Raw genomic sequence first — 8,997 nt, 5'->3', positions numbered from 1 at the left:
CTCTTTGTGGGAATGTAAATTGATACAGCCACTATGGAGAACAGTATGGAGGTTCCTTAAAAAACTACAAATAGAACTACCATACGACCCAGCAATCCCACTACTGGGCATATACCCTGAGAAAACCATAATTCAAAAAGAGTCATGTACCACAATGTTCATTGCAGCTCTATTTACAATAGCCAGGACATGGAAGCAACCTAAATGTCCATCGACAGATGAATGGATAAAGAAGCTGTGGCACATATATACAATGGAATATTACTCAGCCATAAAAAGAAACGAAATTGAGTTATTTGTAGTGAGGTGGATGGGCCTAGAGTATGTCATACAGAGTGAAGTAAGTCAGAAAGAGAAAAACAAATACCGTATGCTAACACATATATATGGAATCTAAAAAACACACAAACAAAAATGGTCACGAAGAACCTAGCGTCAAGACGGGAATTAAGACACAGACCTACTAGAGAATGGACTTGAGGATACGGGGAGGGGGAAAGGTTAGCTGGGACAAAGTGAGAAAGTGGCATGGACATATATACACTACCAAATGTAAAATAGATAGCTAGTGGGAAGCAGCCACATAGCACAGGGAGATCAGCTCGGTGCGTTGTGACCACCTAGAGGGGTGGGAGAGGGAGGGTGGGAGGGAGGGAGACACAAGGGTCAAGAGATATGGGGATATGTGCATATGTATAACTGATTCACTTTGTTATAAAGCAGGAACTAACACACCATTGTAAAGCAATTATACTGTTAAAATAAATAATAAATAAATAAATAAATAAATAAAATTGCTTTGAAAAAACACACTTGATTCAAGTGTTCAAAGAACAGAGATTTGTTTTAAGAAAATTTGTAGGAATGTGACAATTTGAAGTTTAAGAAATTGTGGATAAATGAGGATGTAACCAAAATCTAGTTGCTATTTTACATATAAGCTAAACCACTATGGCCATCTCTTTAGACAAGCATTTTAAAATTTCAGAGATATTAAACTCCCTAAATGCCCAAGGCAAAGAAATTATAATAACTAATGTAGGAAGCTAAGTAGATTATTAACATTCATAAAAAAATTTCCAAGTTAATGACCTAGAGAGAATAATATTTGAGTTTATTGATTCTAACAAAAGACACATCTGTAATAATGAGTAAATGATGGCCATTTGAGTTTTACCTTGTGGTGGGGTTGGGCTATGGTAAAGATGTGTAAAGTGGTTACTACATCTTATAACCTTGGAAAAGCTCTTTGTGAAGTAGCCTCATTATAACTAGCTTAAATTTCTTGAACTTTATAGAATCAAATTTGAAAGGCAGCCATGTTAGAATAAATATTCCATTATGATCTGTGACTTGTAAATATAGAATTTTTGAGAGAACTGAGAAGTGAAAAGTTTATCTCACCAACTGTATATTTTTTGAACACAACTACCAACTAGCTTTATTATTCTCTGTACATCCCATCATTTTAATAAACCAAATTCATCTTTGTGTGTGTGTGTGTGTGTGTGTGTGTGTTGTTGATAATGCTGTTTGGACTGGATTATTTCTGCTCCTTAGGCCTTGTAAGTGACAGGCATGAGTTGAAACAAAACTACAAATTATATTTAGTTTAATTTAATGCAGTTTCTTTTCAAATGAAAGTAGATTTTTAGTTCATCTTTAGATTTTTAGTTCATCTTCATCTCCTTTACAACTGATGCTGATGATTCCTTGTCTTTGAATTCAATGATACTGTAAAAGCTGAACTTTTAGCAATAAAGCTACAGAGAGCCAGAAATTTCAATGAGTTTTTTCAGTCCAAACAGTGTAACTGGCTTATTGAACTTGGTGACATATAAGTATGAAAATATTTTTCCTCCATCTACTGTTTATAATCATACTCTGTTGCATCTCCCCTTTTTGCCTCTTAACCACCTCTTGGGCACTTTTAGATATTAAAACACAATCCAGTCCGACTCTAATGTCATCTCCTACCTAATTCCCAACAGATGACTGACCTATGCCTGGATGGGTTTATAGTGGGAAGGTGGTGTGGTCATTTCTTCACTTTTCCGAGCTACTTTGGGTTAGGGCAATGAGAGGGAACAGGGTAAAAGGCCCTGTACTTACTGGCTTTCTATTATAATATTTTCTTACACATTGCAGTTTTCCCAGACAACAGTGATAGATGAGTGATCCCTCTCTGTGCAAGCATGAAGATGCTGTTCTCTCTTGGGACCTTTGTATGGGTTCTTCTGAGGCACCTGCAGGAAGACCTCCAAAGATGCCCCCATAGGAGACATGACTCTGGCTTCTGCTTTTCTACCCCACTTTCCTCTTTCTGCCTCCCTGCTGTCTCCCCACAGTCTCTTGTAGACTCCATTCCAGCTACCTTGCATATGTGCCCACTCGACTCAATGCAAATGACATATCTTTGACATGACAAAGGATGAGACTGCAGGCTTCCTCCTGTTATCCCGATTTTGTCCTGCCACTTCTCACTGATTCTCATCTCCTCTAGTTCAAAAAGGCACAGGAGGGCTTTTCAGTAATCTGCTTCAAAAGCTAACTTTATAATGAGATGTGTCTCCCCTTCCTGTAGGCCTCTGCATCTCAATAAGTGAGTCCCTTTGTTCCTCCCTTGGTAGTTTGGGGAGAGGGAAACTTCCTCTCTTCATTCAGTGCGATCAAGAGGAAAAGCTGAAGCCCTTCTCTTTAGATTGACTGCTCACAATTCTGATGACATTTTGGATCCCAACCTAGTCATTTGTTAATAGGCACTGGAAGTGAGGATGGCAGGTGGAGAGTAGACAGGGTCAGTGTGGCTGGCTCTTGGTTGGCCAGAGGATGCGTCCAGTCCCAGTGGTTTTCTTTTCTTTATTAATGATGGGGTCCTTACCTTGTCTTTGTCCCCAGTTAACTACTTGTTTCGTTAGGAAATGACCAGGATGATGTGCAAGAGCCCAGATCATCATGGACCATAAATAGGAATCTGTGCAGAACCAGATCAGAAGATGATGCCAGAAAAAGAGGGCTGGGACCATAGTCCTGTAGACACCACTCCTCCAGCCACTCCTGGCTCAGCCGTCAGTAGCATATCCTTAATAATTGACTGATAGCAAACACCAGAACCCACTGTAGTGACACCTCTGGAAGTTTGCTTCTAGTGATCTACTAATTATAATTTGGTAATTATAAATTGTTCTATTAGCTCAACAGCATGAAATTGACAATTTTTTTCTAATCAAATATCAAATATTGGTAATTGAGAATATTAAACCTAAATACAATGTGAATTTAGTCATTCTTAACCAATCCTGTTATTTTGTTTGAGTTCAGAGATGCAAACTCCCTCTGACAGAGGAGAAAAATTGAGAGTTTTCAGCCAAAAGCCCCTGACTTCTACTCTAGTTTAATAAAAAGGCAAAACTGATGAGCTTCCCCTGCTTACTGAAGGGAATTTAAACAGGGATGAAAGGGCAAACTTTAACAACAAGAGTTTTTTTTTCCTTTAAATTTAAAATAATTGTTTTGATATGTTTAAAAAATATTTCTAGTTATTCTTTTTATTAAGAAGAATAAAATAATGCCATGTGTTATCTGAAAAATAATAATGCTAAAAGAAGTCAGGGAAATCTGATTCTAGTTTTAAAATTTGTCAATTGTAAAATATTCTGTTAAGTGAATTCAGATGGAATGTTCCAGAATTACATTGTTTCCATTACTATTGTTTCCAGGCAGCTATGTCAAAGAAACTCTGGTTTGTGGGATATAGGTATTCTTACGAGGTTGTTAGGGAAATAAAACAGTATCATAAGCAAAAGACCTCTCTGTAATCAATATGGAAGAGAGACACAGAACATAATTTTAATATTGGGTAATTATCAGAACTACATGCATGTAAAGTACCACTAAAGGAAAAAAATAACTACAAAGTTTAGTCAGAATTTTACACAAATTTATACAGAAAAGTAGAAGACGTAACAACTGAAACTTCTGTTATCTCCTTGAGAGACCAAGGATACACTTATGATTACCTTATGTATACTTTATGTAGACCCAGAGCTAATTCTGGAGGTGCTTACAGTTTCAAGGTCAGAAGTTCTGTAAAACATACACTGCAATACTAAATGTTTGAGACTTTTAATTAGGCCTGTTGTGTGCTCAAGGATACATCCTGATGAGAGGGAAGGTGTTCTGAAGCAGTCTCCCTCCTCCAGGAAAATGTCATTGGTGTACCCTTACAAGATCCTGGTGAGAGTGTTTATTGATGGTTACATTTTTAACAAGCAATTTGTTGTGTATCACAAAACTTAAACATATTCACACCTTTTGACCCTGCAATTCAAGTTCTAGAAGTAAATTTGTAATAAATATTTACATTTCTTTTATTATACAGGGAAGTTTGTCTCAGAATTTTTAGATACAAGAGGAAGAATCTAATGTCTATTAATAAGTATTGGTTAAATTAAACATGGTGCATTCATGTGATAAAATATTTTAATGTTCTGAATATATTTAATTACATGGAAAAGGCTCAAATTATTATGTGAACAAAACCCCACATGACAAAATTATTTGTATATATGATCTCAGTATTTATCCTAGATACGTTCAGGAAAAAATCCAAAGGATTTTAATAAGGCTAAGTCTATAAGATGTATGAGAGAGAACTTACATTTTACTCTATGCTTTGTCTATATTTTCTATAGTTTACATTTTTATTCAGAAAAAACAAATGCTGTCAAAAACAAAGTGAAATAAATTGTAGTGAACTAGCATTTAGTAGGAGTTGCTGTTCAAGAATATCTAATCATTTCTAATAAAAATTCTTTTCAAACTCTCCATTTGTGCTGTAGAAGGGACATCTGTTTTTATATCTCTCTGTAGGTATCTCATTTGTACATATTTTCTCTGAGTACCTGGGGTCTATTTTATAAGTGCATTTCCGCTACAACTCCATTTGATCTTGAAAAAACATCAGACCAGGAGCTGAAAATCTAAATCACAGTTCTAACTCTGTTATGATCTGGTGATAAGTCTGTAGACACATTTATTTTTTATATTCTTTTTTAAAAAAATATTCTTTTCTATTATGGTTTATCATAGGATATTCAAAATAGTTCTCTGTGCTATAAAGTAGGACCTTGTTGTTTATCCTTTCTAAATGTAAAAGCTTACATCTGCTAACCCCAACCTCCTACTCTATCCCTCCCCCAACATGCTCCCCCTTGGCAACCACCAGTCTGTTCTCTATGTTCATGATCTGTTTATACTTCATAGATAGGTTCATTTGTGTCATATTTTAGATTCCACATATAAATGATATCATATGGTATTTGTGTTTCTCTTTCTGACTTACTTCACTTAGTATGATAATCTCTAGTTGTATCCATGTTGCTGCAGATGGCATTATTTTATTCTTTTTTATGGCTGAGTAGTATTCCATTGTATATATGTACCACATTTTCTTTATCCATTTATCTGTTGATGCACATTTAGGTTGTTTCCATGTCTTGGCTATTGTGAATAGTACTGCTATGAACATAGGGGTGTATGTATCTTTTTGAATTATAGCTTGTCTGGATATATGCCCAGCAGTGGTATTGCTGGATCGCATGGTAATTTTTTTTTTTTAAGGATAAAATAAGTTTTTATTTATACTCTTATAGTAAAGGGGAAGCCTTAACTTGCAAGACAATTCTTCAGCAGTATGTACAACATACTTTTTATCTCCATGGAATGGAATCAAACACGGACTGAGACTACAGAGTATACACTAGAAATCAGCAAATGCCAGGAACAGAGTAGGAAAAAGACAAAGAAATGAGGCCTAAACACACAAAACCCTTCACTGGGATCTGCGGACCACAGCCAGAACCAGGGCTGGATCACATAATGGGGACAGGTTCCAGGACAGCTAGAAGGGGAGGGGGACGAGGGTGGGGAGGTGTCTGCACTGGGGTGTGGGTTTAGTATGAGGTGAACTGCTCTTGGTATTTACATAGAAAATCAGTTGGCTCTATTTCTTAGAAATACACATGGAAAGAAAGGAAGATTTGATCATTACTTTATGAATCTGTCATTTTGCAATACCGACATCATCAGAAATAGGGACAATTCACTCAGATTCAAATTTCAGTAGCAGGAAATAAATATCAAAACATCATCACTGGCCCTCAATACAAAACCTCTACCCCACCCAACCCTCCCTCCTTGTCCCGCCCCCTCCCACCCCCTGGCGGCTACCGCTTCACTGCTGCTGTCCCCCCACAAACCACACGAGTGTCACGCAGCCCTCCCTAAGGCTGGCTGAGAGAAGCAGGAGTGAAACAGGCCAAAGACTCTGCACTGCAAATCTGTCCCCACTTCCTTTTATACCACAAACTTCTTCAAGGATCTGGTCTTTCAGCAGGAGCGATAAATAGCCTTTTAGGGGGAAAAAAATCCTTAAAAAGAAGGGGGAATAATTCTGATTACTCCAAACTGGTCATCTTCTTAAAGTAGAGCAGTCCACAGATTCACAAAGTCTATCAAACAGCAGTGAGGGTGGCCCGGGAGGAGAGGCCTGGGAGGGGCAGGAGTCCCCTGGGCACATGCGCCTGGCAGGGCTGAAGGAGCTGGTGGGTGGTCAGGACACCATGTGCTCAGAGGTCTGGCCAGCCTTCTGTCCTCCACAGAAAAAGCTGCCAAGTTGGGGTGTTTTGGTTTGAATATTCCTGGTGGGGACAGGGAATCCCTGAAGGGAAACGTTAAAAAAATATATAGTGGAAATGGGGAAGGAGAACGAGAGCTGTTGTCCAAGAGCTTCTACGTAAAAATAAAATTAAAAAATAAAAATAAAAAAAAAGAGAAGGAGAAAAAAATAAAGAGTCTCTTAAATGGTTCTGAGGGTTTTAAAGATGAACTGAAAGGAGGATAAGATGATGGAGGAGACAGACAGTTTTTATTGCTGGCCTGCCCCATGGAGCTTAGCTGGCCTCCATCCGGAGCTTCTTCCTGCTTTGGGGCTCTTCGGGCTCCGACTCCGAGCTGGAGTCTGAGCCCCCATCGAAGGCAGAGATGGTGCTGTCCTTGGCGTTGGTGTAGAGTCTGTTGTCTGAGGAGGGGTAGTTGGTCTGCAGTTGGGCACTCAACCTCGCCTTCTCCAGTGCACGGACTTGCTGCTCCAGAAGAGCATTCTGCCGCTTGAGGTCATCAATATCTTGCTGGTGTGTGTGGTTTTTCCTTCACATATACTGGATATACTCTGTGGCTTTGTCTAGGATTTGGGCCCGGGATGCCTCCTCTCCTTGGAGTGATGGGACCGAGTCCCGCAAACTGTGAAAGCTGTCTTTGATGTGGTCCCTACGTTTTCGTTCCAGTGCATTATGATGACCCCGTTTGTCAGCATCGCTCTCCACCTTGATGTCATCATTATCGCTCATTTCCTATGGCCCAGGGAGCGGCCACTGCAGCAGCAGCAGCGGGGAAGGGGGAGGGGTGGAGGGGAGGGGGAAGTCACCGACAACAACAAGCCGAGTCACCCCACACACACATTCACTCACTCACTCACTCGCTCTCTCACTCACACACACACACACACACAACACGGGCGAGAAACACCTCCTCACTGCAGCACCGGATCAACGGCAGCCCATATGGTAATTTTATTTTTAGTTTTCTGAGGAACCTCCATACTGTTTTCCACAGTGGCTGTACCAACTTACATTCCCACCAACAGTGTAGGAGAGTTCCCTTTTCTCCACACCCTCTCCAGCCATTGTTATTTGTACCCATTTTAGTGATGACCATTCTAACCCGTATGAGGTGGTACCTCATTATAGTTTTGATTTGCATTTCTCTAATAATTAGAGATGTTGAGCATCTTTTCATGTACCTGTTGGCCATCTGTATGTCTTCTTTGGAGAAATGTCTATTTAGGTCTTCTGCCTATTTTTTGATTGGGTTGTTTGTTTTGTTGTTGTTGTTGTCAAGTTGTATGAGCTGTTGTATATTTTGGAAATTAAGCCATATTCAGTTGCATCATTTGCAATTATTTTCCCCCATTCTGTAGATTGTCTTTTCATTTTATTTATGGTTTCCTTTGCTCTGCAAAAGCTTGTAAGTTTGATTAGGTCCCATTTATTTATTTTTGCTTTTATTTCTATTGCTTTGGGAGACTGACCTAAGAAAACATTGGTACGATTTATGTCAGAGAGTGTTTTGCCTATGTTCTCTTCTAGGAATTTTATGGTGTCATGTCTTATGTTTAAGTCTTAAAGCCTTTTTCAGCTTATTTTTGTGTATGGTGAGAGGGTCTGTTCTAACTTCATTGATTTACATGTAGCTGTCCAACTTTTCCAACTCCACTTGCTGAAGAGAATGTCTTTTTCCCATTGTATATTCTTGCCTCCTTTGTCAAAGATTAATTTACCATAGGTGTGTGGTTCATTTCTGGGCTCTCTATTCTGTTCCATTGATCCATATATCTGTTTTTGTGACAATACCATGTTGTTTTGTTTACTGTAGCTTTGTAGAATTGTCTGAAGTCTGGGAGGGTTATGTCTCCTGTTTTGTTCTTATTTTCAGGATTCCTTTGGCAATTCTGGCTCTTTTATGATTCCATAGGAATTTTAGGATTATTTGTTCTAGTTCTGTGAAAAATGTCATTGGTAATTTGATAGGGATCACATTAAATCTGTAGATTGCTTTGTGTAGTATGGCCATTTTAACAATATTAATTCTTCCAATCCAAGAACATGGGATATCTTTCCATTTTTTTTGAATCATCTTCAATTTCCTTTATTAACATTTTATAGTTCTCAGCATGTAAGTCTTTCACCTCCTTGGTCAGGTTTATTCCTAAGTATTTTAATTTTGGGGGGGGTGATTTTAAAATTTATTTTTTTAATATTCCCTTTCTAATATTTCATTGTTGGTGTAAAGAAATGCAACAAATTTCTGTATGCTAATCTTGTATCATGCTACATTGCTGAATCAGTTTATCAGTTCTAGTAGTTTTTGTGTGGAATC

General features: G+C 38.4%; 1 pseudogene; it reads right to left on the bottom strand.

Annotated features, from left to right (window-relative positions):
* Positions 1–6,933: 6,933 nt before the first annotated feature.
* LOC118906192 lies at positions 6,934–7,409 on the bottom strand (annotated as a pseudogene).
* Positions 7,410–8,997: the final 1,588 nt, after the last annotated feature.

The sequence above is a fragment of the Balaenoptera musculus genome, chromosome 13 (genome assembly GCF_009873245.2).
Source record: "Balaenoptera musculus isolate JJ_BM4_2016_0621 chromosome 13, mBalMus1.pri.v3, whole genome shotgun sequence".
Lineage (NCBI taxonomy): Eukaryota > Metazoa > Chordata > Mammalia > Artiodactyla > Balaenopteridae > Balaenoptera > Balaenoptera musculus.
Note: the sequence above shows the minus strand (reverse complement) of the source record. Positions and strands in the feature narration are given on the sequence as shown.